This window comes from Saimiri boliviensis, chromosome 4 (genome assembly GCF_048565385.1).
Source record: "Saimiri boliviensis isolate mSaiBol1 chromosome 4, mSaiBol1.pri, whole genome shotgun sequence".
NCBI lineage: Eukaryota > Metazoa > Chordata > Mammalia > Primates > Cebidae > Saimiri > Saimiri boliviensis.
In genome coordinates this window covers 1,101,386-1,126,044 of record NC_133452.1, presented here as the reverse complement: position 1 = coordinate 1,126,044, position 24,659 = coordinate 1,101,386, and the positions used below count along the sequence as shown (strand labels likewise).

Sequence of the window (24,659 nt, the reverse complement as noted above, 5' to 3'; positions counted from 1 at the left end):
GACAGAGCAGTTTCCAGGGCTGAGTGTGGAAATCATGCTCATCTCCTTTGTCTCTGGCTGTCCTCAGGGATGTTTCTCCCTCCAGGCACTCATGATACTTCCTGTGGCTAAGAGAGGGACAGATCTCCTGCCAGGGAATCTAAGATGGTGGGGAAGCTATTTGTCTACATCAGTTTCACCTTTTCCAATGTAGAAACAGTGAGATGGGGGAAATTGTTTCATGTGCTTGGTACTAGGCAGAATAGGAAGAAGGGTGTCAAGGATGTGGAAGTCCAATTCTCTTACCATTTGCTCACAGTTTTTTCATTTCTCTGTGGCTGCAGAAACGGTTCTTTGTATTTGATTTCTGGGATATTTCTGGTGATAATCTCTGCACCATATGTTTGTTTTAGGCTTTCTGTGTTTGGGGAGGAGTGAATCCAGCTTGTTTCTATGTATGCTACCATCTTGGAACTGGAAGTCTTCTATGTAGGTTCTTTAAACTTTTCCTCCAGGGATAGCAAATGCACTCTAACTATTGTCTCAGCTTCTAAAATTTGGCAGTACTGCCTGGACTCCTCTGGTGAGAAGAAATGTCACAATTGATTAACAATGTCTGCCATGAGGGTGAGTGGGGCAGGCAGTGGTATGTGTGCTGAGGATTTGCCATCTGGGCCCAACTGCGTCAGAATCAAGACTGATCCTGTCAATTTAATCAAATGCCTTTCAAATCCAAGAACAGGCCTTATGAGACAATACTGAGATAATGAGACTGAATTTCAAAAAGCGTGCCTGATCTTTGGGGGAAATTAAATGAGGATAGTTCCTTTATACAGGCTGCTCTGGAAGGCTTTGCACTTGTTCCAGTGAGGCTAGCTTTGCTTGGACATTTTTAGAGTGCTCTTTTAGGATTGCTGGTTAATAATTGACCACAAAGCACATAATTTTCAATCATTTATGGGCTCATCTCACTTTTAGCTTCAAACGCCATTACTCTGCCTTACCATTTGCTGTTGTTCTCTGGGCTTGAGCCCATTTAACTTTTGGTTAGGCGACCTGTCCTAATAAAATGAAGATGTATCTCCTCTGGAAGTGCCAAGAACAGCTTGCAGTCTCTGCAGGTCATACGGAGATGGAAATTCCCAACATCTAAGCACAGGTGGCATCATTACAAGAGTGAGTGCCTTCCCAAGAAGTACTGGTAAGGGGGAGACTCTTCGGTGTTGAACTGTGGTTGTTGCTTGGAAGCCAGTTCTGTTACTCCGAATCTGTGCCTGGGCCACCACTAAAGAGCCACACATCACCCACGCCTGGCACTCCTCTTGCTGACCATTGGATATTGCTGACGTCATTTTCATGGACACTGATTTTGTCTTCTTACTGTTTGCTCCACAGGAGCCAGGTGAATGCACCGGTCCTGCCTCCCCCGCTTCCCGACTCTGTGCCCGTGAGCCTGGGGTCTCTGTCAGCGACTGGTGGCTCCTTATTCTACCTGAGGCCAGACTTCACTCCTGGAACTGAGGCTGCAGGTTTTCTCTGGAGGATCCCAACCCTTGTTCCTCAGCTCCAGCCCTGGGGCATCATCTGTGCTCAGGCAGTGGTCCCAGGTTAGAGACCTGGTTTCCCTAGGCCTGGCCCCACCAGAGGAACCCCGGCAGCTGCTTCCAGTGGCCTGGGCTGCAAATCATCAATAACTATTTGTTCAAACTACTAACATCTTGGCTCATGGAAAATACCTAAGGGATCTAATGGAAGATTTTCTTCCTGGGCTGGTTCCATCTGCCAGGGCCCTGGGGTTTTCTTCAGCTGGTTCTGATTCCTGGAAACCGGCGAAAGGAATATTTCCAGGCACTTTTGGAAGGAGCCCCAGCTGTGGAAACCTGCCCTGAACAGCCAGACCACCAGTGAGGCCTCATCTGGCCAGCAATCCCGGTGGGGCAAAGGGCCTAGTGGTGGTACCCCTGAGGTGTGCCCCGGGGCAGGACAGAGCAGGGCAATAGATTATTACTGAGGCCAGGCTCAATTCTCCTTTTAATTTTTTCCCCTGGAAAGAAAAATCTCTTTCTTTGAATTTGGAAGGCTTAGCTTTAACCTTACGTTCCACTTTTAGCTAATGACGTGGTACACCTCGCAAGAAACGGAAGTTCCTGTGACTTCTTCAGCATCTGAGTATGTGAGAGCTGGATTTTTAAAGGAAATTTGTAAATGACTTTTATTGTTAATTGAAATTTCATTCACAGATGTTCTTCTTTTTTCTTTCTGCTCCTGTTTGTCACACAGACACACACCACAAGACCATGGCTACTACCCCAAACCTGCTTTGCCTGGAGCATCTCAAAGCAGCCGCTGGCCCTTGCAAAGCCTTTCCTGTGTGACAGCTGCGACCAGACACGCTCCCGTGAGCCTGCCTCAGACGTACTCATTGACTCCTCAGGATCGTCCCATGAGGTAAGCAGCTTTAGCATTCCTATTTTACAGATGGGAAAACTGAGGCACACACCAGCTGTCACCTTTCCAGGCTGCCTGGGGCCAGAGTCCAAGCCCTGACCACTGCACCAGTGACCTCAGGTGGGTCCTGCATCCCCGTGGCCTCTGCACACGCTTCGTCTCTTTGCTCCACAGCCTTCTCTCGGCCTCTCGGGGCCCCAACTGTCTGTTTCTGTCTTCCTTCTGCAGCTGGAAATGGCCATTGTTTCACACGTGCCGGGCTCTGGTGCTGTGTATTTAGAAGCCCTTAATGAATGGGTACCTCTGTTCCTAATCCATTCCAGAAGATAACATGTACATGCTTTTCTGGTAGAGCAGAAAGAATTATTTCGTGGTCAGAAACGTTTGACATGGAGTTGACTTTCAGAGCTTGAGAAATAGACAATGGAAGGAAGCAGGTTTAACGAAACGGCCTTTTAGAACACAGGGTTCGGTGTGGTGCTGAAATCTGATGCCGAGACCAAGCTCAGATGAGGGCAGTCGACCTGCCGCTGCGTTCTGCTAGCATTTAAGCCACAGGGACAGGAGTTCTGCCTGTTCCTGCTGCGTGGACCCAGAACTGTGCCCGACACATCTTCCCGATCACCTGCGATGGGCTGGGCACCAAGCTGGACAGTGGAAGTGTGGCCAGTGAGAGTGCTGGGCTCCTGCACTCAGAGGGTCAGACAGAAGGGAGAAGTGTCCGTTCGGGTCTGGACCTCAGACTTTGGGTAACTGTTAGAGTTCAGGGAGGATTTTTAAAATGAGTGCGGTTTCTGCTGAGCTGAGGCCACATCTCCTCTAAGCGTCCCTCAAAGGCTAGGGCTGCAAGGTCTGAGTGGAGCTATCAGGCTTGGAGGTCACTTGCCCCACTTCGGCCTCAGGGGCCCTTCGTTCATCCGGCTGCTGGTTCCACCTAGGAGTGGGGCACATTTCAGGAATGAACCCCAAAAGGCCTAGAAACAATGTGTTTGGTAACTTGTTTCTTTTCACATTTGTTTAGAGAACAAGAGGCTAATTACCACAGTAACATAAAGGCCAATTAACTGTCCACATAATCGGGGTCACCAGGAGCTTCCCCTCCTTCCTCCTGCCTGTGGACAGGCACCTCGTGGGCAGACAGGACTGGAAGCATTCATCTGACTCACTGTGCCAGGAGAGCTGTGGACAGCATTGCCTTTGCTGTATCTTCTAATGAAGCCTTTTATTTTACGGTAGCTGCTGGAAAGAAAGCGGAGGACAGAAACGCTTCTCGCTCTCTCCTTAGTGGATGTCTGCCACTGCTGAGACTCCATTTGGATCAAAGCTAGTTTTATGTGAGGTCTCTCTCTGATCATTTCATCTGTGCAGTCAAATCCCACCTTTCCACAAAGGCGCCTTCCCAACCCCGGTCCTTTCTGATGTGTGCAGCCAGTCCTCAGAAAGCATCTAAGGCTTTCAGCTGCATTGAGGCTGCCTGTGTCCAGCCTGAGCCCAGCACCTGGCACCCAGCAGGTGCTCTGTAAGTCTCTGCCGATGGAGGAAGGCAGGAGGAGGCTTGGCTTCCACTGTGTATCTTGCCACATTCAGGAGAGAGGAGCATTTTCCTGTCTTAGGTCATGCTGAAGTCCCTCTGGCTTGAGAGGCTGGCGCCCAGGCCTGTCGTCATCTCTGCCCACCTTCTTTTTCCAGATAAGTCAAACACTGTGAGTTGGTGAGGTGACTTGAGCGTCCTCTGGGTTATCAGGGCATAAAGATGAGACCTCTCAGAGAACCGAAGTTGTGATTGGCCTCCCTGCAGACAAAGGCTGGCTTTCAGGCAGGTCGAGGGGGACTTGGTCACCATACCTGACTTCACAGCACCATACCCCTCACCACACAACACCACACATTACTGCATACCATATTGCTACTACAAAACACCACACCCCGTATCACCTCACAACACGACACCCTCACCACACAACCCAACTCACCACACAAACCATACCCCCACCTCACAAAACCATACCCCACATCTCATAATACCACACTACAGTGCACAACATCACATCATACTGCACAATACCTCAACTTACAACACCACAGCTCATCACACACTATCACACCTCACCTCACAATACCAAATCTTTCTTCGTAAAATACCACACCACACAGTACCACACAGCACCATTTCACACTCACCCACCCCCTCCAACTCAATTTCAACCCAGTAGTACCCTACCTGTGAATAAATACTGGGCCCACCAGGGTTCCCCAGAAGGCAGTTATGACAATCTACCCAGCTGGAGGAAGAAACAAATGTTTGTTTGGACAATTTGCATCTGCTCCTTCATACTACTTCTTCAAACCGGATAAAAGAGAACTCTGTGTAATATACACAGAAACTTCTGTTACTGGCAGAATCTTAAAATATTTATACAGCATACAAACAATGCCAAGGAACTTCCTGCAAGCTATATATTGCCTTCATAAACACAAGGCCATTATGTATTTGTCTTAATTATACACAACAAGTTATTGATTGCAGTAGAGTAAAATCTGAAGGCAGAAATCTCAAGATCAACACTTCTATATACACTGTGCTGCTGCAAATGGCTACTGTGATAAGCTAGGAGCTCAACGCATGGCACTGTTAATCCCAGAGGCTGAAGATGCATGACCTTCGGCAACCTGGGGCCTCTCTGTGTGGCTGGAGAGGGAGTTAGCTCAGCCTGGTGTGATGGGTGTGTCCCACTGTCCACACAGCAGGATGTTCATTTGGTGGACCATGGTGCCGGGAGACCCTGAAGCACCTGGGTAAGCTGCCGTGTCCCTGGCCTTGGTCACTTCCCATGTGCTAGTGAGTGATGTTCAGGTTTTGTATTAGGGTTCACTAGAGGGACAGTAGTCATGGAACACACACACACACACACACACACACACACACACACACATAAATGGGAGTTATTAAGTATTAACTCACATGTTCTTAAGATCCCACAATAGGCTGTCTGCAGGCTGAGGAGCACGGAGAGCCAGTCTGAGTTCCAAAACTGAAGAACTTGGAGTTCAGTGTTCAAGGGCAGGAAGCATCAGCATGAGCGGAAGATGTAGGCTGGGAGGCTAGGCCAGTCTCTCTCTTTTCACATTTTTCTGCCTGCCTGCTTTATAGTCTAACCTCACTGGCAGCTGATTAGATGGTGCCCACCCGGATTGAGGGTGGGTTTGCCTTTCCCAGCCCACTAACTCAAATGTTAATCTCCTTTGGCAACACCCTCACAGAGACATCCAGGATGGATACTTTGTATCTTTAATCTAATCAAGTTGACACTCAACGTTAACCACCTCCGGTTCCTCACAGGAAGGAGAATGAAGGGGAGAACCGGTATTCCTTGCCCTTCCTCTCTCTGCTCTGCACCCACTTCGGGCCAGCACTGTGTCCCTCAGTACCATTTCTACTTCAGATTCCGGTATCTTTAAACATAAAAAGAAAGCAAATGGGGCTTCTTCCCACAAAATGTCCATTTCTGAGGTAAATGTTTTATTTTAATGTCATTTATCTCTAGGAATAAAGGATAATCCCCAACCAGCCAAGTGGATAAAAACAAAAAATTCTCCATCTTGGTCCATTGGTACTGCTGTAGCAGAATACTGGGGCTGAGTAATTTATAATGTATAGAAATGGATTTGACTTGTGGTTCTGGAGGCTGGGAAGTCCAGGAGCACGGTGCCAGCATCTGGTGAGGGCCTTTGTGCTGTGTCATCCCACGGTGGAAAGCAGAATGGAAAAAGAGGGCAATGGTGAGAGAGGGCGGGTAGGGGGCCGAACTTGCACAATTAGACATTAATCTCTTCATGAAGACAGAGCCTTCATGGCCTAAACACCTCCCACGAAGCTGCCTTCCAACACTGTTGCACTGGGAATTAAGTTTCCAGCACATGAACTTTGAGGGACACGTTGAAACCAAAGCACCTTCCTAGTGTCGAGTCCAACTTATTAAATGGTCTTTCGTATGTATGCTACATGTCATTTATAGGCTCCTAGATTCTGGACAACAGGGTCCTTATGTTGCCTTATTTTTGTAGTATTAGTAGAGATGGGTTTTCACCATGTTAGCCAGCCTGGCCTCGAACTCCTGACTTGAGGCCATCCTCCTGCCTCGGCCTCCCTAAGTGCTGGGATTACAGGCATGAGCCACCATGCCCAGCCACTTGCTTTGGATTTTTTTTTTCCAGAAAGAAAAAAAGAATAATAAGAAAAAAATAAAGAAGAGGAAGAAAGAGAAAGAGGAAGAGGGAGAGAGAATGGGGGTATTGCTTTATTGCCCGGGCTAGAATGCAGTCTAAATACGGTTATACCTATAATTGTCCTTAATAATGGAGACATGAAAGAAAATGAGGGAAGAGAATAACAAACAAGGAGCCAACCAACATTTCGTTTAAACTTCTAAGTTGATATGATGTGGTACTGATAAGAGTGTATATTTTGTGTATTTAAAGTGGAGAGTTCTATAAATGCTAATTGCATTTACTTGTTCCAGATCTGAGTTCAAGTCCTGGATATCGTTAATTTTCTGTCTCACTGATCTGTCTAATATTAATGTTGAAGTCTCCCACTATTATTGTGTGGGAGTCTAAGTCTCTTTATTAGTCTTGTATGTCTGGGTATTCCTGTATTGGGTGCGTATATATTTAGGATCTTTAGCTCTTCTTGTTGCATTGATCCTTTTATCATTATATAATGTCCTTCTTTGCTTCTTTTGATCTTTGTTGCTTTAACGACTATTTTATCAGAGGCAAAAATTGTAACTTTTGCTTTTTATTTTTTTATTTTAGCTCTCTCTTTGGTTGGTAAATCTTTCTCCCTCCCTTGTTTTGAGTCTTTGTGTATCCTTGAATGTGAGATGGGTCTGGATGCAGCATACTGATGGGTTTTAGTTTTTTATCCAAATTGCCTGTCTATCTTTGGATTGGGGGATTTAGTCAATTTAAATTTAGAATTAATAATGATATATGTGAGTTTAATACTGCCATTTAATATTAGCTGGCTATTTTGCCCATAGGTTGATGTAAATTCTTCATTATATTGATGCTCTTTACTTTTTGGTATTTTTTAGAAAGGCTGATACTATTTGTCCCTTTCTATGTGTAGTGGTTCTTTCAGAAGCTCTTGTAAAGCAGGCCTGGTGGTGATGAAATCTCTGAGTGCTTGCTTGTTCACAAAAAACTTTATTTTTCCTTCACTTATGAAGCTTAGTTTGGCTGGATGTGAAATTCTTGGTTGAAAGTTCTTTTCTTTAAGGATGTTGAATATTGGCCCCCACTTTCTTCTGGCTTGTAGGGTTTCTGCTGAGAGATCTGCTGTAAGTCTGATAGGCTTCCCTTTATGGGTAACCTGACCTTTCTCTCTGGCTGCCCTTAGTATTTTCTCCTTCATTTCAATTCTGGTGAATCTGACGATTATGTGCCTTGGAGTTGCTGTTCTTGAGGAATATCTTTGTGGTGTTCTCTGTATTACCTGGAGTTGACTATTATCCTGCCTTACTAGGTTGGGAAAATTTTCCTGAATAATATCCTGAAGCATATTTTCCAGCTTGGATTCATTCTCTTCATCACATTCAGGTACACCTATCAAGCGTAGATTAGGTCTTTTCACATAGTCCCATATTTCTTGGAGACTTTGCTCGTTCCTTTTTATCCTTTTTTCTCTAATCTTGTCTTCTTGTTTTATTTCATTGAGTTGGTCTTCGACCTCTGATATCCTTTCTTCTGCTTGATCAATTTGGCTGATAAAACTTGTGCATACTTCATGTAGTTCTCATATTGTGTTTTTCAGCTCCATTAATTCACTTACGTTCCTCTCTAACTTGTGTATTCTTGTTAACATTTCGTCAAACCTTTTTTCAAAGTTCTTAGTTTCTTTGGATTGGGTTAGAACAAGTTCTTTTAATTCACAGAAGTTTCTCATTATCCACATTTTGAAGCCTGCTTCTGTAATTGGAACACACTCGTTCTCCATCTGCCTTGTTCCATTGCTGATGAGGAACTGGGATCCCCTGCTGAGGGAGAGGCATTCTGATCTTGGGTATTCTCAGCCTTTTTTTGGCTGTTTTCTTCCCTTCGTTGTAGATTTATCCATCTGTGGTCTTTATAATTACCGTTTTTGTAAATGGGTTTCTGAGTGGACGTCCGACTTATTGATTCTCAGCGCCGAAATCTGAGCAACCCACTGCGCCGGTTAAATCAGTGGCGTTAACATTGATGGTGCTTTTCTGACTCTGCACCAAGAACCGATGCTCCGAGGCGCCGGCAAAACCGCCTCCCCGGTCACAAGAGTCGCGCTGGCGACCCGTGGGGCTCCTCCGCTGGGAATCTCCTGGTGCGTGAGCAACAAGAATTCATCTGAAAGTGTGGCGTCCTCTTGTTCTTTGCGCTTTCACTGGGAGCTACAATCCCGAGCTGCTAGTGATCAGCCATCTTGGATCTCTCTCCCTATTAATTTTCAAAGTAAGGCTCAGACACATCGTAAGACACATAGTAAGGCTCTAGAATCACACAATAGATTCTAGAGGAAAATGAATTGACTGTGATAGAATGTCTTAGTCAGTAACTGAGAGGCAGGAGGGCATACATACCTGTGGATGAGTCTAGTTCAACATTGTCCATGTGACAGCTGGCCGCTCTCTTATCATGCTCCTTGAGCATGAGAACTTTGGCAAAGGAGCCATGCTGACACTCCAGCTGGGTGAAAAAGGACTGCATGGCCAGCCAGGAGAAGCAGCGTGCAGGGGAGGCCCGGCGTGGTCCTGCTGCCAGGGGCTGGGGTCCTTCAGTCTCACTGAGGTCTTTCAGTGAAGCCCTGAAGCAGCACTGCTCCAGAACTTGTGTCCACATCCCTGCCCTTCATCTGGCTGTGGGTGCCTCGACAGGCAGGCTGTGCATACCTCTTCCCAACTTCAGTTTGCAGACGTCAGGTTGGTGGCTTGAAATCAGCCGTGATGGGATCATGTTCACCATGGAAATTGGCAAATGCTACAAATCAGGACTCTATTCTTTTCAGAGAACAGGTTGTTGAAAATTCACTAGCTCACCACGGAATCCGGTCATCTATCTCTCTCACTGTTCAACGATTTCACCATCTGACCATCTACTTAACCTCAACCATTAAGGCAAGACGAATCCATTTGAAAATAACCAGGTCAACCAAGGTATCAGATGTAAATGACTTGCCGGCACATGTAAATGACTCAAGCAGAATCTCACTTGATTGTAATTTCTGAATTGCGTTTATTTACAGCTGTCTTACCCACACTTAAATGGGTGTACATGTTTAGTGAATTTTCTTTATGGCATCTTTTCAAAGCACTCAACTTGGATTCCATGGACATAATGCCTCTGTCTTCACATGTGTATTTTCTCACAGTGAGGCTTGTCTAGTTACACAAAGCAATGACAATTATAAGCCCAACTGGAACAGTCCTCAGGCAAATGCAGCCTACCCTGGGGGTGCATACAGGGTGTGCGCATGTGCCCACCAGAGGGTGGTGGGCAGCCGGGGTGGAGGTGGACAGGACCCCCTACTGCACAGTTGGGGTCTCTGCCCTCTGCTCCAGGGGCCAAGTGCTTCCTCCTGGCAGTCCCAGGGCATCTTGCCAGGCTCACCCTGCATTGAGTCGCAGGCCTTCCAAGCCTCGCCATTTCCTACAAAGCTTGAAATGCAGTGGGAGGCATTGCTGGAGTCCTGTCTGCCTCTGGGCAGTGTCTTCTCTCTCCCAAGCGCTGAGAGTTTGTTGCCAGCCGCCTCTGCCTTCTCCTTTAGAAAGCATGACTTGGCCCTTGTTACCTCTTGGTGGTAGTGTTGACCAAGGTGCCCGCCTTCTCTGGCTGAGATCCGGAAGGACCCATGTGGGGACATCTGAAAGGTCATCTCTCTTTGGACTCTTAGCTGAATGATCCCAGGAGACAAAATGAAGTTTTGAGTAAATTAATTCTAATGTGAAGACCGGTCTAAGTGTGGCCCAGAGCAGGGGCACCGATGGAGGCTCCAGTGCGCACACCTGTGTACTGGGAAGATGGGAACCAAGACGTGAACCAAGACGTTTTCCCTCTGCTCCCTGATGAATCTCTCTGGAAGGCTCCTGCTCTGAGCCCTGAGCTTTTCCTTTATAGGCTGGAGATGGCCTTACCGCACAGAGGATTTGGGGGATTCTGGAGGAGCATGTGTATTCAACGCTGGCCCAAGACAGCATCAGCGCCATTCAAGTCTTCATGGGGTCAGGGCCGGATCTAGCACACAGTATGTGCTCAGCAGAAGAGAACATCTTTTTCTTTCCTTTCAACGTGGTTAAACAACTAATTTTACAGATTCAGAACAGGGGAGCCTGTTTCCTGAGAACCTCTGATTATTTATAACGCAGAAGCACCTCCTGGTTCTCCCATTCCACCTGAGTGTGGTAACTCATGAGGAATTATTTCAACAAACACTCATCACATGCCCAGGAGGTGTCACACTTCGGGGAGATGAAGACAAATGAGATGTTTATTTTAGTAAACGTGCAAATATAGGAACCCAAATAACAAATAAAATACAGAGAATAAATGAGAGATTTTGATCCTGTTTTGGGTGCAGGGAGGAGCCGATTCATCCCGAAGCGGGAAACAGGCCCCCAAGCCCTTGTGGTTGGCCTCGGTCCTTCCCGGACGAGTTCTGATTTCTCGGATGCAGCTCGGATTCTCATGTCGCCTTGGGATTCCCAAAGGTCTGCGGCTACTCCGTCTTCCAGGACCTGAATATCGACGCCTTCTGCTGTGGGGTGTTTGTGTGTTGTTCAGACACAGGAATCCTGGGTTGCTGCCACCAGCCGGCCAAGCGGCAGCACCTTCAGGGAGGTGCCAAGGCCAAGGGTGAAGCCAGAAATCGGCTCCTTCTCAGTGGCTTTAAGGAGTTGAAACCCGAACAGCTCCAGGAGCTTCAACCTCCCTCGATGTTTTTTATGGGTTAATAAAGTAAATACCCCCTTTCAAAAAGGATGTATTTAGGAAGCTAAGCTGTTCACTTCTAAAAGTGAATGATCTCTTTTACAGAGCTTAGACGCATGTCCAGACGCCGGCTGTAAATCCTCCCTGGCTGTAAAGGACAATGTAAACAGTATGGGTGCCGTTTAAACAGTCCCCAGCGTGGCACCGGCAGCGCCATTTGAAATGCCTCCATCTTTCTAAAGAGAAACAGATGTTTGAAGAGCGGAGCTGAGCAGAAGCCATTCTTCAAACAGAAGATTAAAGCATCTGTCGGGTAAGCCTGGCCGGCGACCCTTGGTGGCCGCCTCAGCTGGGCCTGCCGGTCACGACTTCCAGAGTGTGTGGTGGAGGTGGGTGTGGGGGTGGGCGTGGGGGGCGGGCGGAGGGGAAGGAGGGAGCCGAGTGCTGATGCCCAGGCCTCTCGGCTGCTCCTCATTTCCAGAGTCGGAGTCACAGTGGCCCATGGCCATCGACATCCCGCCGGCCTGTCTGCTGTGCCACCGGCCCACCGGGGGTCCTGGTCACGTTCCTGGAGCCTTCCCTGAATGTTGTCCTTCTTATCCTTGGCACCAGTTGGCACCGAGGCCCTGGTCGAGGTGCATGCCTGGCTGGGTCTCGGTGTCCCTGCCCTGTGTCAGGCCCTCCAGCGTCACTTCCTCCCCCACACCCTCCATCCAGGATCCACTTTTCGAAAGGCTGGGGGGCATACCATGCACAGCGTTCCTGGGATTCACGGGGAAATGAATGTGCTAATCTAGAACTAAGAAAGGAGAAACATCACCCCTGCTTTGCGGTCCAGTAAGAATTCCAAAATTCCGATGGAAGAAAGGGGATCAGAATAGACGTTTGCAGGGGCTGCCTAGGGTTGAAGAGTCCCTTCTTTTTGCTTTCTCTTGTCCCTTCCCCAAATAGGTCCATGATAGGAAAAATTCTTCCTGTGCAGAACTTCGTGAGCTTGGGGCACAGAGGAGCAAATCTGCATAAGAGTGACCTCCGAGGATGGTCATGCAAGAGGGAGGCGGGCAGGGGAGGGTGTGGAGGGGGGGGATGGGCAGGGGAGGGTGTGGAGGGGGGAGATGGGCAGGGGAGGGTGTGGAGGGGGGAGATGGGCAGGGGAGGGTGTGGAGGGGGGAGATGGGCAGGGGAGGGTGTGAGTGGGGAGATGGGCAGGGGAGGGTGTGGAGGGGGAGGCAGGCAGGGGAGGGTGTGGATGGGGAGGCAGACGGGAGGGCATGGAGGGGGGAGATGGGCAGGGGAGGGTGTGGCTGGGGGAGATGGGCAGGGGAGGGTGTGGGGGGGGAGATGAGCAGGGATGGGTGTGGATGGGGGAGATGGTCAGGGGAGGGTGTGGAGGGGGAGATGGGCAGGGGAGGGCGTGGAGGGGGGAGATGGGCAGGGAAAGATGTGGAGGGGGGATATGGGCAGGGGAGGGTGTGGAGAGGGGAGATGGGCAGGGGAGGGTGTTGGGGGGAAGGCGGGCAGGGGAGGGTGTGGAGGGGGGAGATGGGCAGGGGAGGGTGTGAGTGGGGAGATGGGCAGGGGAGGGTGTGGAGGGGGGAGATGGTCAGGGGAGGGTGTTGGGGGGAAGGCGGGCAGGGGAGGGTGTGGAGGGGGGAGATGGGCAGGGGAGGGTGTGAGTGGGGAGATGGGCAGGGGAGGGTGTGGAGGGGGGAGATGGTCAGGGGAGGGTGTGGAGGGGGAGGTGGGCAGGGGAGGGTGTGGAGGGGGGAGATGGGCAAGGGAGGGTGTTGGGGGGAAGGCGGGCAGGGGAGGGTGTGGAGGGGGGAGATGGGCAGGGGAGGGTGTGAGTGGGGAGATGGGCAGGGGAGGGTGTGGAGGGGGGAGATGGTCAGGGGAGGGTGTTGGGGGGAAGGCGGGCAGGGGAGGGTGTGGAGGGGGGAGATGGGCAGGGGAGGGTGTGGAGGGGGGAGATGGTCAGGGGAGGGTGTGGAGGGGGAGGTGGGCAGGGGAGGGTGTGGAGGGGGGAGATGGGCAAGGGAGGGTGTTGGGGGGAAGGCGGGCAGGGGAGGGTGTGGAGGGGGGAGATGGGCAGGGGAGGGTGTGGAGGGGGGAGATGGGCAGGGGAGGGTGTGGAGGGGGAGGCAGACAGGGGAGGGTGTGGAGGGGGTAGATGGGCAGGGGAGGGTGTGGAGGGGGGAGATGGGCAGGGGAGGGTGTGGCTGGGGGAGATGGGCAGGGGAGCGTGTGGAGGGGAAGCTGTGAGGGAGAGGGTGTGGAGGGGAGGATATGGGGGGAGGGCATGGAAGAGGGTGACGGGCAGGAAAGGACATGGAAGGAAGGGCGTGGAGGAGGGAGATGAGCAGGGAGGAGGTGGAGAGGAGGACATTCAGGGCGGGAAGTGGAAGAAGGAGTTGGGTGAGGGAGGACATGGAGGGGAGGACATGGAGGAGGACAGGGATTAGGGAGAAGGAGGAAGGGCAAGGAGGATGAGCATGGAGGACAAAAATGGAGCAGAGTCATGAAGGAAAGACAAGGAAAGGGTGTCTCTTACTGTGAGCGTTAGAGTGTGTGTCTCCGTCACTGTGAGTGTTGTGGGGAGGGTTTCCATCACACTGGGTCCCGTGGGGAGGGTCTCCGTCACGGTGGGTCCCGTGGGGAGGGTCTCCGTTATGGTGGGTCCCGTGGGGAGGGTCTCCGTCACTGTGGGTCCCGTGGGGAGGGTCTCCGTCACTGTGGGTCCCGTGGGGAGGGTCCCCGTCACTGTGGGTCCCGTGGGGAGGGTCTCCGTCACTGTGGGTCCCGTGGGGAGGGTCTCCGTTATGGTAGGTCCCGTGGGGAGGGTGTCCGTTATGGTGGGTCCCGTGGGAGGGTCTCCATCACTGTGAGTGCCATGGGGAGGGTCTCCGTCACTGTGGGTCCCTTGGGGAGGGCCTCCGTCACTGTGAGTGTCACATGTAGGGTCTCCGTCACTGTGAGTATTAGTGTGTGTCCCCATCACTGTGAGTGTGGTGGAGAGGGTCTCTTTCACCATGAGCACCTTTGTGTGTGTGTGCAATTCTTTTGGCATAATCTTGCATATTTTACTTCTAATTACTCTTTTCTTTGATTAAGAACTTTCCTGAGCTGCTGTCTGTGACCTGGCTTGTTTGTGGCTTCCACTGTTTCCGTGTCTGTTTTTTTGAATCTGTGGTTCAGTGTCCTGAGGGAGATGGCTCATTTGGTTAGGTGGCTTGTGTGGCCTGCAGTGCACACTCTCAGCTCCCCCGGGCTCAGCTCCTCTTTCTTCAGGGAAGGGATCACCCCTCTGTGTCTGCTGGGCTCTTCCCACCCTCTAATTCTGGACGTTCCTCCCCTTCCTTTTAAACAGCACCTCGGAAGCATGAGGATGGCCTCCTGGAGGCTGGAGTGGAAGGATTGTGTCCTTGGCCAGAAATGCCTCCTTCCTGAGCTGCTGGGCCCCTCCTGTTGTGGGGTGCCATCCTGCCTGTGGCCCAGGGCTGGGCTCCTTGTTGTGTCTGGGAAGCTGGGGGCTGCCCCCATGTGTGCTTCAGATGCAAAGAAGAGGGCCTCGGTCTGAAGGACAGTGAGTTTACAGGAACCAGCCAGCTGACGGGGCCGCGTTCTGTGGCATGGGGGGCCCTCTGTGCTCTGAACCTAGTCTTCATGGAAGAAGAGAATTCGGGTGGTTCTGAGCAATTGGGGCCCTCTCTCTGTACCACATTCATCTGACCATATTCTCCGCTGTACGTTGATCCCAGGCAGAAGACGTTCAGGTCCCCTGACCCTGCAGGGTGGTGTGGGGCCCTCCAGCCATGTCTCTCTGTCCCTCGGCTGGCCCTGGCCCTGTTCTGTGTCAGTGGCTACCGGCTGCATCTGTGGCTTTGCAGGAAATGGGGCTGAACCATGTCTTATGGGATCCAAAGCTTCTGTTATTTTGTGTGTGTCATAAGCCTGTATTTTGGTAGACAAAGACACAGAAGTCATGTCAATGCACTCCTTTCCCCTCTGCTTTAGGGATTCGTGCTGTGGTGCCATTTTATTTTCTACACCCTCCTGTGCCCGCTCTGGCTGATGTTACCCGCACCGCCCCAGTGGCCGCTGTCCACGCCTCGAGTTTGGCCTCTAGCTCTTGAGATTGTGGCCACAGCCATCCAAATAGCCTCCCCTCCGTGTAACTGTCAAGGAGAGAGAGGCCACCTTAGGTGCTTCAAAGAACCTTCCCTGAGTGAGGAACCAGCCACACAGGTGTCCAGATGCGGAGGTCCTGTGGCCTGGGGGAGGGTGGCTGCAGGGCCACCCTCAGGGCCACACCCATGACACTGCCACCAGCCGCACAAACGGGCCTGGGCATTTTTCGCTTGCCCACCTGTGTGGCATCTCTGTTGGCAGAACTGGCTTCGAATGCCACTGTCAGAGGGCGTGGGGTCTGGACGCCTCCATCAGGGGCCCCATGGTCCTGGTGGGTGGCTTCTTCCCCATGTCACCCCATCTTCTCGTTCTCCAGGGAGGCGTTGTGGCAGGGCCCTCGCTGGCACACTCCGCCCGCACAGCAGCCTCCGGTGTCAGCGCAGAGCCTCCTCGACTCACTGTGGGATTCCCTCTGGTTTTCCGTCCATACTTTCCATGTGTTTCTCTGGCCAGTTCTCAATATGGGGCTCCAGACATGTTCAAGGGTCCACAGGGCACAACGACTCAACGCATCCAAGCAGAAACCTGCAAATTCCCACGCCCCCAGGCCCTCTCCTCTCTGGCCTGGAGAACTGTGGGCTCTGCCTCTTCTCTGTGAGGGCTTGCCCAAATGACACTCACTTTCTGCTCTGGGGCACCAGTGAGCTCCCCAAGCAAGAGTCGGATCACGTTGATCCCTGACTTCGTCCCTTCCATAGACCACCATTGTTGTTACGATAAATTCAGCCCACCTGCAGCAATGGCCTCCCTCCCACCCGTCCAGCTCACCTCTGAGCAGTCCCTGTGGCCTCCCTGCCCGTGTGTACAGTACCCCATGGTTCTCCTTCACGTTCATCCAGCTCACCCTGGGCAGCTTCCTGGCCTCTGCGCGCTGGCCACACTGAGCCTCCTTCATCTCTCAACTCTGCATGCCCTTTCCTGGCCCTCATCTTGGTCTGGATGGCCCTTCTCACTGACGTCTCATTTCATTTGTGCTAAGAAACCACTTTCTCCAGTGAACCTGGCTTGGCCCCCTGTTTTGAGGGTGTGTTGCTCCCTGTGAGTGCCTGCCCACCCCCCCACTGCTCCTGTGCCGCCCCTCACCACGGAGTCATCGTGCCCTGCCATGGCTTTGGGCTGCCTGTGCCCTCCACAGACAGGCAGCACCTGTGAGGCTCTGTTTCGCCCTCAGCGCTGCACAGACACCCGGCTCGTGGCGCTCAGCAGGTGGTCGGTAAGTTCTGAGTGTGAAGCTCGGAAATGAATGAGTGAATGAATGGGAGGGGCCGGTCGCTGAGAATCCTGTTTCCTGGAAGAACAACGGTGTTGTTTGTTCTGAGGAGACCAGGCCAAGATGCTCAGCTCGGTGTCACCTTCTCCGTGAGGTTTCCCTCGAGCTCCTGGACTGAGCCGAGTGCTCTCCCCGCAGGGCTCTCAGAGGATTCACAGACGCCTCAAGCCCTTTCAACTTGACTTGTGCAGCAAAAATCTGTACGTCCTTCATCAGTGTCATGGATCTTCGTGCCCGTCATGTCTGTGACTTGTCCCCTCTCCCTGCACCCATCATTTGTGTGTTTTTCTCTGGTGTGTCTATTGCCACTGTCCCATCTCTGTGACTCCTCAGCTGTAGTCTAGCTGTGTGAAACCACATACTCTCCTTCCCTGAGAGTTTCTTACTCATTCTCGAGCCGTCTCGTCTCCCCTACAAGGGAGATACCCAGTGAATGCTTATGCGTGACAATCGCCCACATCCCGTGATTCGCTGTGTTTGGGGCTGTCACGTGGGAGAGGAACTCTGTCCCAGTCTGTCAGCCAGGGTCTGCAGGTAGAAACAACAGGGATGTCCAGCTGGCAGCAAGCTCCAGAGACGGAGTGAGTTTCTTCAGGAGCAGCAGCTGACCTGCCAGGCTGGGTGTGGAGGAGGCCGCCATCTTCATTTTCGGGCAAGGGAGCTCAGGCCAGTGTGGGGTGGCAGCCGGTGACTCCAGAAAGCGCCCCACCCTCTGCGGAGCTCCCCACTTCCCCCGTGGGAGTTGCTCCGGCCTCTCCTTCCTCGGAGGAAGGCATCGGTCTGGCGCTCTCGGAAAAGAGCTCCCGAGTCCGGCTACCTGTCAGGCCTGGCCCCAGCCCCGGGCTCACCTGGTGCAGGCATCTTCTGGAAGCCGAATTTCCTGCTCCAGGTCGCTCTGCTGAGGCCCTGAGGGGAGCACAGCTCCGGTCTTTGAGGCGACAGAAGAGCTAACAATGGGGGGAAGTGCCTCACTGACCTGCTTTCTTTCCCAGTTATCGCTAAGAAAACAGGCTCCAGGGAAGCCGGGTTATCTTTCAAAGGCTGCTGCGTGGAGTGGGGGATGAGGGTGTCTGCTCTCCTGGAAATGCTGAGGCCTGGCCTCTGCCCCAGGGTGAGCCACGGGCAGGGCTGCAGGCTGAGCGTGCAGGGGATTTCCCTTCACGTTGAGAGTGGAGTTTGCATTTTATTTCCAGCCATGAGGACCCTCTTCTGACCTCAGGGAAGATCATGCTTTTTTCTCTCCCGTCCTGACACCTTCCTATAGCCTGGCTCCCGTTTCATCTGGTCACGGACTGGGGACTCGGTGCTTAGTGTGTGGATGGACCCGGGACTTGGTGAAAACGTGACTCTCAGGTCCTGACCTTCCTCCAAACTCCCTGACAAACTTGATCCAAACAACCTCTATGTCCCCAGAAGATTTGTGTTTGAAGCTCCTCCCGGATTCCCTGGGCTTCGGTGGTGAAATCCTATAGATTACAGCACCAGGGCCTGGGTAAGCCTCCTGGGCATGGCGGTCGGGCAAGTTGGGGCTGAGGGTAATGTTGGGGTGATAATGATGATGGGGTAACAGTGATGTTGGGATGATGATTATAGGGGTAACAGTGATGGGGTGATGATGGGGTGATAGTGGTGTTGGGGTGATGATGGTAATGATGATGGGGTGACTGATGTTGGGGTGATGATTATAGGGGTGACAGTGATGGGGTGATGATGGGGTGACAGTGGTGTTGGGGTGATGATGATGATGGGGTGACAGTGGAGTTGGGGTGACAGTGATATTGCAGTGATGATGACAGTGGGGTGACAGTGATGTTGGGGTGATGGTGGGGTGACAGTGATGTTGGGGTGATGATGATGGGGTGACAGTGATGTTGGGGTGATGATGGGGTGACAGTGATGTTGGGGTGATGTTTATAGGGGTGACAGTGATGGGGTGATGATGGGGTGACAGTGATGTTGGGGTGATGATGATGATGGAGTGACAGTGATCTTGAAGGTGATGATGATGGGGTGACACTGATGTTGGGGTGATGATGATGATGGGGTGACAGTGATGTTGGGGTGACAATAGTAATGGGGGTTTATGGAGATGATGGCAGTGGTGATGATGGGGCCGATGGTGATGAGGAGGAGTTAAGGATGATTATGGGTGGAGGATGGTGATGATGTGTGAGTGGCAGTGATGACAGGCATGATGATGATGATGGGGCTGATGGTGAAGGTGGTGATGATGGGGTGAAGGTGATGATGGGTGTGATGATGGGGGTGATGATGGTGACGAAGGTGGTGGTGGGTGATGAAGGTGGTGGTGGGTGATGATGGAGATGACAGTGATGATGGGGTGATGGTGATGGGGTGACAGTGATGATGGTGATGGTGGGTGATGATGGGGTGATGGTAATGAAGGTGATGTTGGGTGATGATGGAGGTGACAGTGATGATGGGGTGATGTGATGGGGTGACTGACGATGAAGGTTATGGTGGGTGATGATGGGGTGGCAGTGATAATAAAGGTGATGATGCTGATGGGGGTGGTGATGATGAAGGTGATGGTGGGTGATGATGGGGGTGGCAGTGATGATGGGGTGATGAGGGTGACAGTGATGATGAAGGTGATGATGATGATGATGGGGTGATGGTGAGGGTGGTGGTGGGTGATGATGGGGTGATGGTGATGATGGAGTGATGATGATAATGGAGGTGACGGGGTGATGGGGAGGTGAGGGTGTAGGGACTCCCACCCACAGGGGAAGGAACATCTGGTCTGAGGCCCACACATTCCAGGGGTTTTATTAAGTGTTGCTTCAATACAGTGAGGTAAATGCTCGGGTCCCAAGGCACCAAGACCTGGTCCTCTGTGCCTTACCTGGTTGCCCTGAGGCCACCTGCTGCCATCCACCCGAGCAGCTGGCCTGGCTTGCCTGCTTCACAGGGTTCCTCATCGCTCAGGCAAGATGAGTGGCATGGACTCCATAAATAAATAGCATAAAACTGAACCCCGTAGGAGGCCTGCAAAGCCCTTGGGGTCTGGACCTGGCTCCCCACCCCCGTCTATAGTCACATGGGCCTTTTCTGAGGCTGGGACACCACAAACGCACTCCTACCCCACGGCCTTTGTGCTGCTGCCCCCTTGCAATGCTCAGCCACAGTGTCCCGTGGCCAGCGCTGTGCATGCCCCATAGCTCCCTGCTCTGGGGCCACTTTGTCAGGGTCCTTCCTTCATCAACTTGAGACACTTCAGAAACACAGAACAGAAGGTTTTAGGCACATACATGTCCTGGCTCCATAAGCATTCGATGTGGAATTCCTGGTGGACACTTCCTGAAATGAGGGCGCGGTTTTACTTAGTACCTTCCAATCTTTGGTGACTTCAGACTCTCGTAGGAGCCAGGAGGCGGCGTCAGGTCTGAGGTGGAACCAGTGCGGTCCTAGCAGCTCTCCTCACACGGGTCTCCCAAGTCATTCTTCCAGCCTGCAACGTGGTACAAAGGTAGGAGCCATCCCAAAGGATGAACGGAAGTAACATGAGGAGCCCTTAGCGTGGATCCCCGCACGGAGGGCGGGAGCTGTGAACTCTGCCTGTAGCCACGTGTTCCGGACGACGTGCTGTGATCGCTGGGAGGGGCAGGGGCGGGTGCTGAAGCATCCGTGGCCTCCGTCTGGTGAGCCACCTGCACCTCCTGCTCCCTCGGGCCTGGTCCTTCCCTGGGCCTCGGCTTCACTGAGAGTGCTTCCCGCTCATCCGGGCGTCCGCGTCCCGCGCGGAGGTCCTCATGACAGTGAGGACTTTCACCTGATGTCCTGTAAACTGCAGTTCCCATAGTCCTAGAGCAGTGCCTGGCATGTCGTGGGTTCAATAAACAATCATTGAATGGATGAGTGATTGGATCAATGAAGAGATAAAACGTCCTAAGCCAAAGCCACGTCAGTGCAGCCTTGGAGTGAGGGTCAGGGAGGTTCTGCACGCCCTGAACCCTGCTCTTAGGGGGCAACATCTCTTTTGAGTCTCAGTTTTCTTGGGGGGTTAATAATTCCTCCAGAACATTATTGGGGGGGCATTGGGGAGCATTAGCTTGTGGATGGAAGTGTTTCTTGAGTGGAGCAGCTGGAGGAATCCTGAGATGGCCCATGACTGCGGCCCTGATTGCCCGTGCTCCCTCCCGCCCCACCCCCTGGCTGTTCACCAGGAATCCAGGAAAGCTGGAAGGGATTGTTATGGGGTTAAGGCCCCAAAGCAGTCAACCTTATGATAGGGAGATGATCGGGGGGCTCAGACCCTCTAAAATCGATTTTCTCCCACTGCAGGCAGGCGGCCTCTGCAGCTGAGAGTAAGAAGGAACACAGGGACCTCTGTCCTGCAACAAAACTCCCGCAGCAACTGGGAGCTGAAAAGTGGCTCTCAGCCCCAGACATCTCATGGACCTGGCTGAGACCACGAATTCAGCCTGCTGAGACCCGAGAGTGAAGTCACATCGTACCGAGGCCGCGGACCTGCGGAGATGGGGCTGAGGGTTGGTGCTGCTCTGAGCTCCTGTGCTCATGGGAACTGGTTACACAGCAACAGGAAATCGGTGCAGACAGAAGACACTGTCTCAAGCACGCTCATGGAGACCCAGACCCTGCCACATTCCCGCCGCAGGAACAAGACACACTTGGTTCTCATGAGCACCTGGGCCTCCACCAAAGCAAGCCTTGATTCCACACAAGAGGAAAATCTCATTATTCAGGCTCTGGCTGTTTGGGTTCAGGATAATTGTGTTTGTTGTACTGAATTTCTTAACAGAAATTTAATGACCAATTTCCCTGTTTTGAATTCATTCGTCAGGGCAAAGGGAGGCTGCTGTAACAAGGAGACCCCACTGCACAGTCGTTTAAAACCCAGGCCTGCGCCTGCCTCCTCCTGCAGGTGTGCGGGGCGGCGGGGCGCCAGGCAGGCGGGAGCGCTCTCTGCTCTCCGGGCCTGGTTCGGCAGGATAGCGGGAAGTGAAATGAAGAAGGTGATGCGTTCCGCTGAGGGCACCTTCTCCTGGGCATTAAAGCAAGGCCCTCAGATGTCTACACACAGACGGCGGGGGCACCTGGAGGCCCGTCTGGAGTGAGTTCTATAATGAACTGTGTGGTCAGACAGCTGGAGCAGGACGGGCAGGGCCAGCACAGCGTGTGCTCGGTGAGAGGGGAGGGCTTCAGTGCTGGGCGGGCAGCCTCCTGGGGGACTTGGCTGTGGTGGGCCATCCTGGGGAGTGCTTGTGTCTGCCACTGGCTCTGCCACCTGCCAAGCGTCTGATCTGAGGCCAGGTGGTGCTTTTTGGGCTTCAGTGTCTTCACCCACAAAATGGGATGGTGAGACCACCCCTGCCTGCCAGGGTTGTAAGTGGACAGACCTCAGAAGGTTGCCTGGCACATGCCGAGCATGCCCCAAATCAGCACCCGGGGCAGTGCTGCTCACCGGAAGCCGCAGGACCCGCACACGGATCTTCTAGTTCAGTCGGTGACCATCTGAAGGAGCACGGGCCCAGGGCTGCGAATTCGGAACGCGGGTTATCCCCACAGGGACGGCGGCAGAGTGCCTGCTTATTAGCGGCCTTGGCCAATGTGCAATTCATCCTGGTGCTCACCCAAACAGGCTGCAAACCGAGACAAACGCCCTTGGAGGGCATCGCCTGTGACTTGGAACCTTTTCCTGGTGGTTTCCGCACTGAGGAAAGAAAAAAGAAGACCGCGAAATGTTGCTGATGGAAAAAGTTTGTGTGTGCAGCTGATGGCAGATGCTGGGTTTTGGCAGCCTGACAGGGAAGCCTCTGCCAATCTGCGCTGGTCAGTCAGCTGCCCGGGAGGTGCAGGGTGTGGGGGTCTGTCCTGGTCACTCAGCTACCTGGGAGGCCCAGGGCATGGGGGTCTACGCTGGTCACTCAACTGCCCGGGAGGCCTAGGGCGTAGGGGTCTGCGCTGGTCACTCAGCTGCTCAGGAGGCCCAGGATGTGGATGTCTGTGCTGGTTATTCATGTGCTTAGGAGGCCCAGGGCGTGGGGATCTGTGCCGGTGACTCTGTCGAAGCTCTTCTTTTCAATTTGGGGGATGTGAGGCTCTGCCCTACCTCCCGGCCTTGTTCTAGCTGTTGACGGAATGACTAGGTTGGAAAAACAGGCAGAGTACTTTAGGCAACTTTCATGGGAAAAGAGAGGCTCATTTTCTCCCACACCCCATGGAACCAATTCCTTTGAAATATTAAGAGCAGACGTCGAGAAGGGAAGAGAGCTGTGCTTTCTTCCTTGCTCCAAAAATCACTTTTCATCCCCGTCCAGGTTTGGGGAGCTCTCCTAGGTATTGGAAAGGCAGTGGTGAGAACACGCAGCTCCTGGCGTCCTGGAGAGGAACCTCCAGCCAGAGAAGCCAGCATGCACAGGACACACTCACCACACCACCATGGAGCTAACCGAGGCAGGAAACGCACAGGTGGGTTCCAGCACGCAGCTCGGCAACGGGGGGCACAGTGAAGACCTCATTCCTCTTGTTTGTCTCATGTAACAATGAGGAAAACAGAGCCCTAGGAGAGGTGACTTGCCTGCACCTGGGGGGCAGCAGGGCAGAGTCAGAGGTGGCCCTGATGCTGGTGCCTGGCTCTGCCAGGCTGAGGCTACCTCTGCTGGGGTCCCGGCCCCTGGGTGAGGGGGATGGATGTGAAACACCTTCGTGGGCTTTAAATACTTTTTAAAAAGAGAAAATCCTGCAAGCTATGTGTTACTCATCAGCATTTTAAAGTGAGGTACCTGAAATTCACGAGAGAAGTCATTTGCCTGAGATCTGCTTGTGCTGGGCGTCTTCATTCACAAACGGCCTCAGGAAAACATTTTGCTCCCTGTACCTTCTATCCTGAGGTGCTTCCAACAGGGCCAACAGATTCTGACTTCCGCACTAACAACTCCTGCTCCTGAGGGATGAATTTGAACACTCTGCAGAGGCCTCTGTCCGGCTGATTGACCTGGGGTCTGGAAGAAGACGGGCAGGGGCAGGCTGTGGCCTCGCTGTTGGCAGGCGTGTTTCTGGGTGGAAAAGCTGCACTGCAGACGCCCCACACTGGGAGTCAGGAGTTCTGAGGAAGAAGAACTTCACTGGGACAGCATGTGGGGGCCTGGCCTGCAGGGGTCCCAACCCACCACAGAGAGGCCTCGGCATTGCTTCCAGGCCCTGCTCCAAGGTGGCTCTAGGGCTGCACCTGCAAATGCACCCTGGCCTCAGGAAAGACCATATCGTCTCTGCAGATGACCTGGGCTGTCCCCTCCACTGGGTCAGAGACACTGTTCTCTACAGAGGATGTGCAGGGAAGGAAAGGCTTTGGGAAGGTCCCAAAGTCTGGACTCAAGCCAGGCCAATCATCCTACAGAGACAGGAAACCCAGAGCTTCCTACAGCGAATCAAAATTCCAGGGAAGGGGAGACCTCTAGTCCATAGAGCACACACTTGCACATGCACACACATGCACACACACCTGCATCTGTATACACATACCTGCCCACACACACATACACACATGTGCACACACCTACATACCTGCATACACATGCACATGCATACACCACACACCTGCAGACACATCCTTGTATACACACATGCACATGCACACATATGCATACACACACCTGCACCTGCACACACACATGCACACATGTGCACACACATACATACCTGCATACACTTGCAGACACACTCCTGTCTACACATGTGCACATGCACACATATGCACACACACACCTGCACACACACACGCACACCCTGCACATCCTCTGTAGAGGACACACCTACACACCTGCATACACAT

The 24,659-nt window shown here is 52.5% G+C and overlaps 2 long non-coding RNA genes across 2 annotated transcripts; both read left to right on the top strand.

Annotated features, from left to right (window-relative positions):
• The first annotated feature begins 970 nt into the window (after positions 1–970).
• LOC120363234 (uncharacterized) lies at positions 971–11,692 on the top strand. Its single transcript, XR_005578869.2, has 5 exons — positions 971–1,155; positions 1,375–1,586; positions 2,090–2,148; positions 2,260–2,427; positions 11,491–11,692. It is a non-coding gene; the product is annotated as an uncharacterized LOC120363234 (long non-coding RNA).
• Positions 11,693–18,029: 6,337 nt separating this feature from the next.
• LOC120363233 (uncharacterized) lies at positions 18,030–21,634 on the top strand. Its single transcript, XR_005578868.2, has 3 exons — positions 18,030–18,335; positions 20,228–20,333; positions 21,149–21,634. It is a non-coding gene; the product is annotated as an uncharacterized LOC120363233 (long non-coding RNA).
• The last annotated feature ends 3,025 nt before the right edge of the window (positions 21,635–24,659 follow it).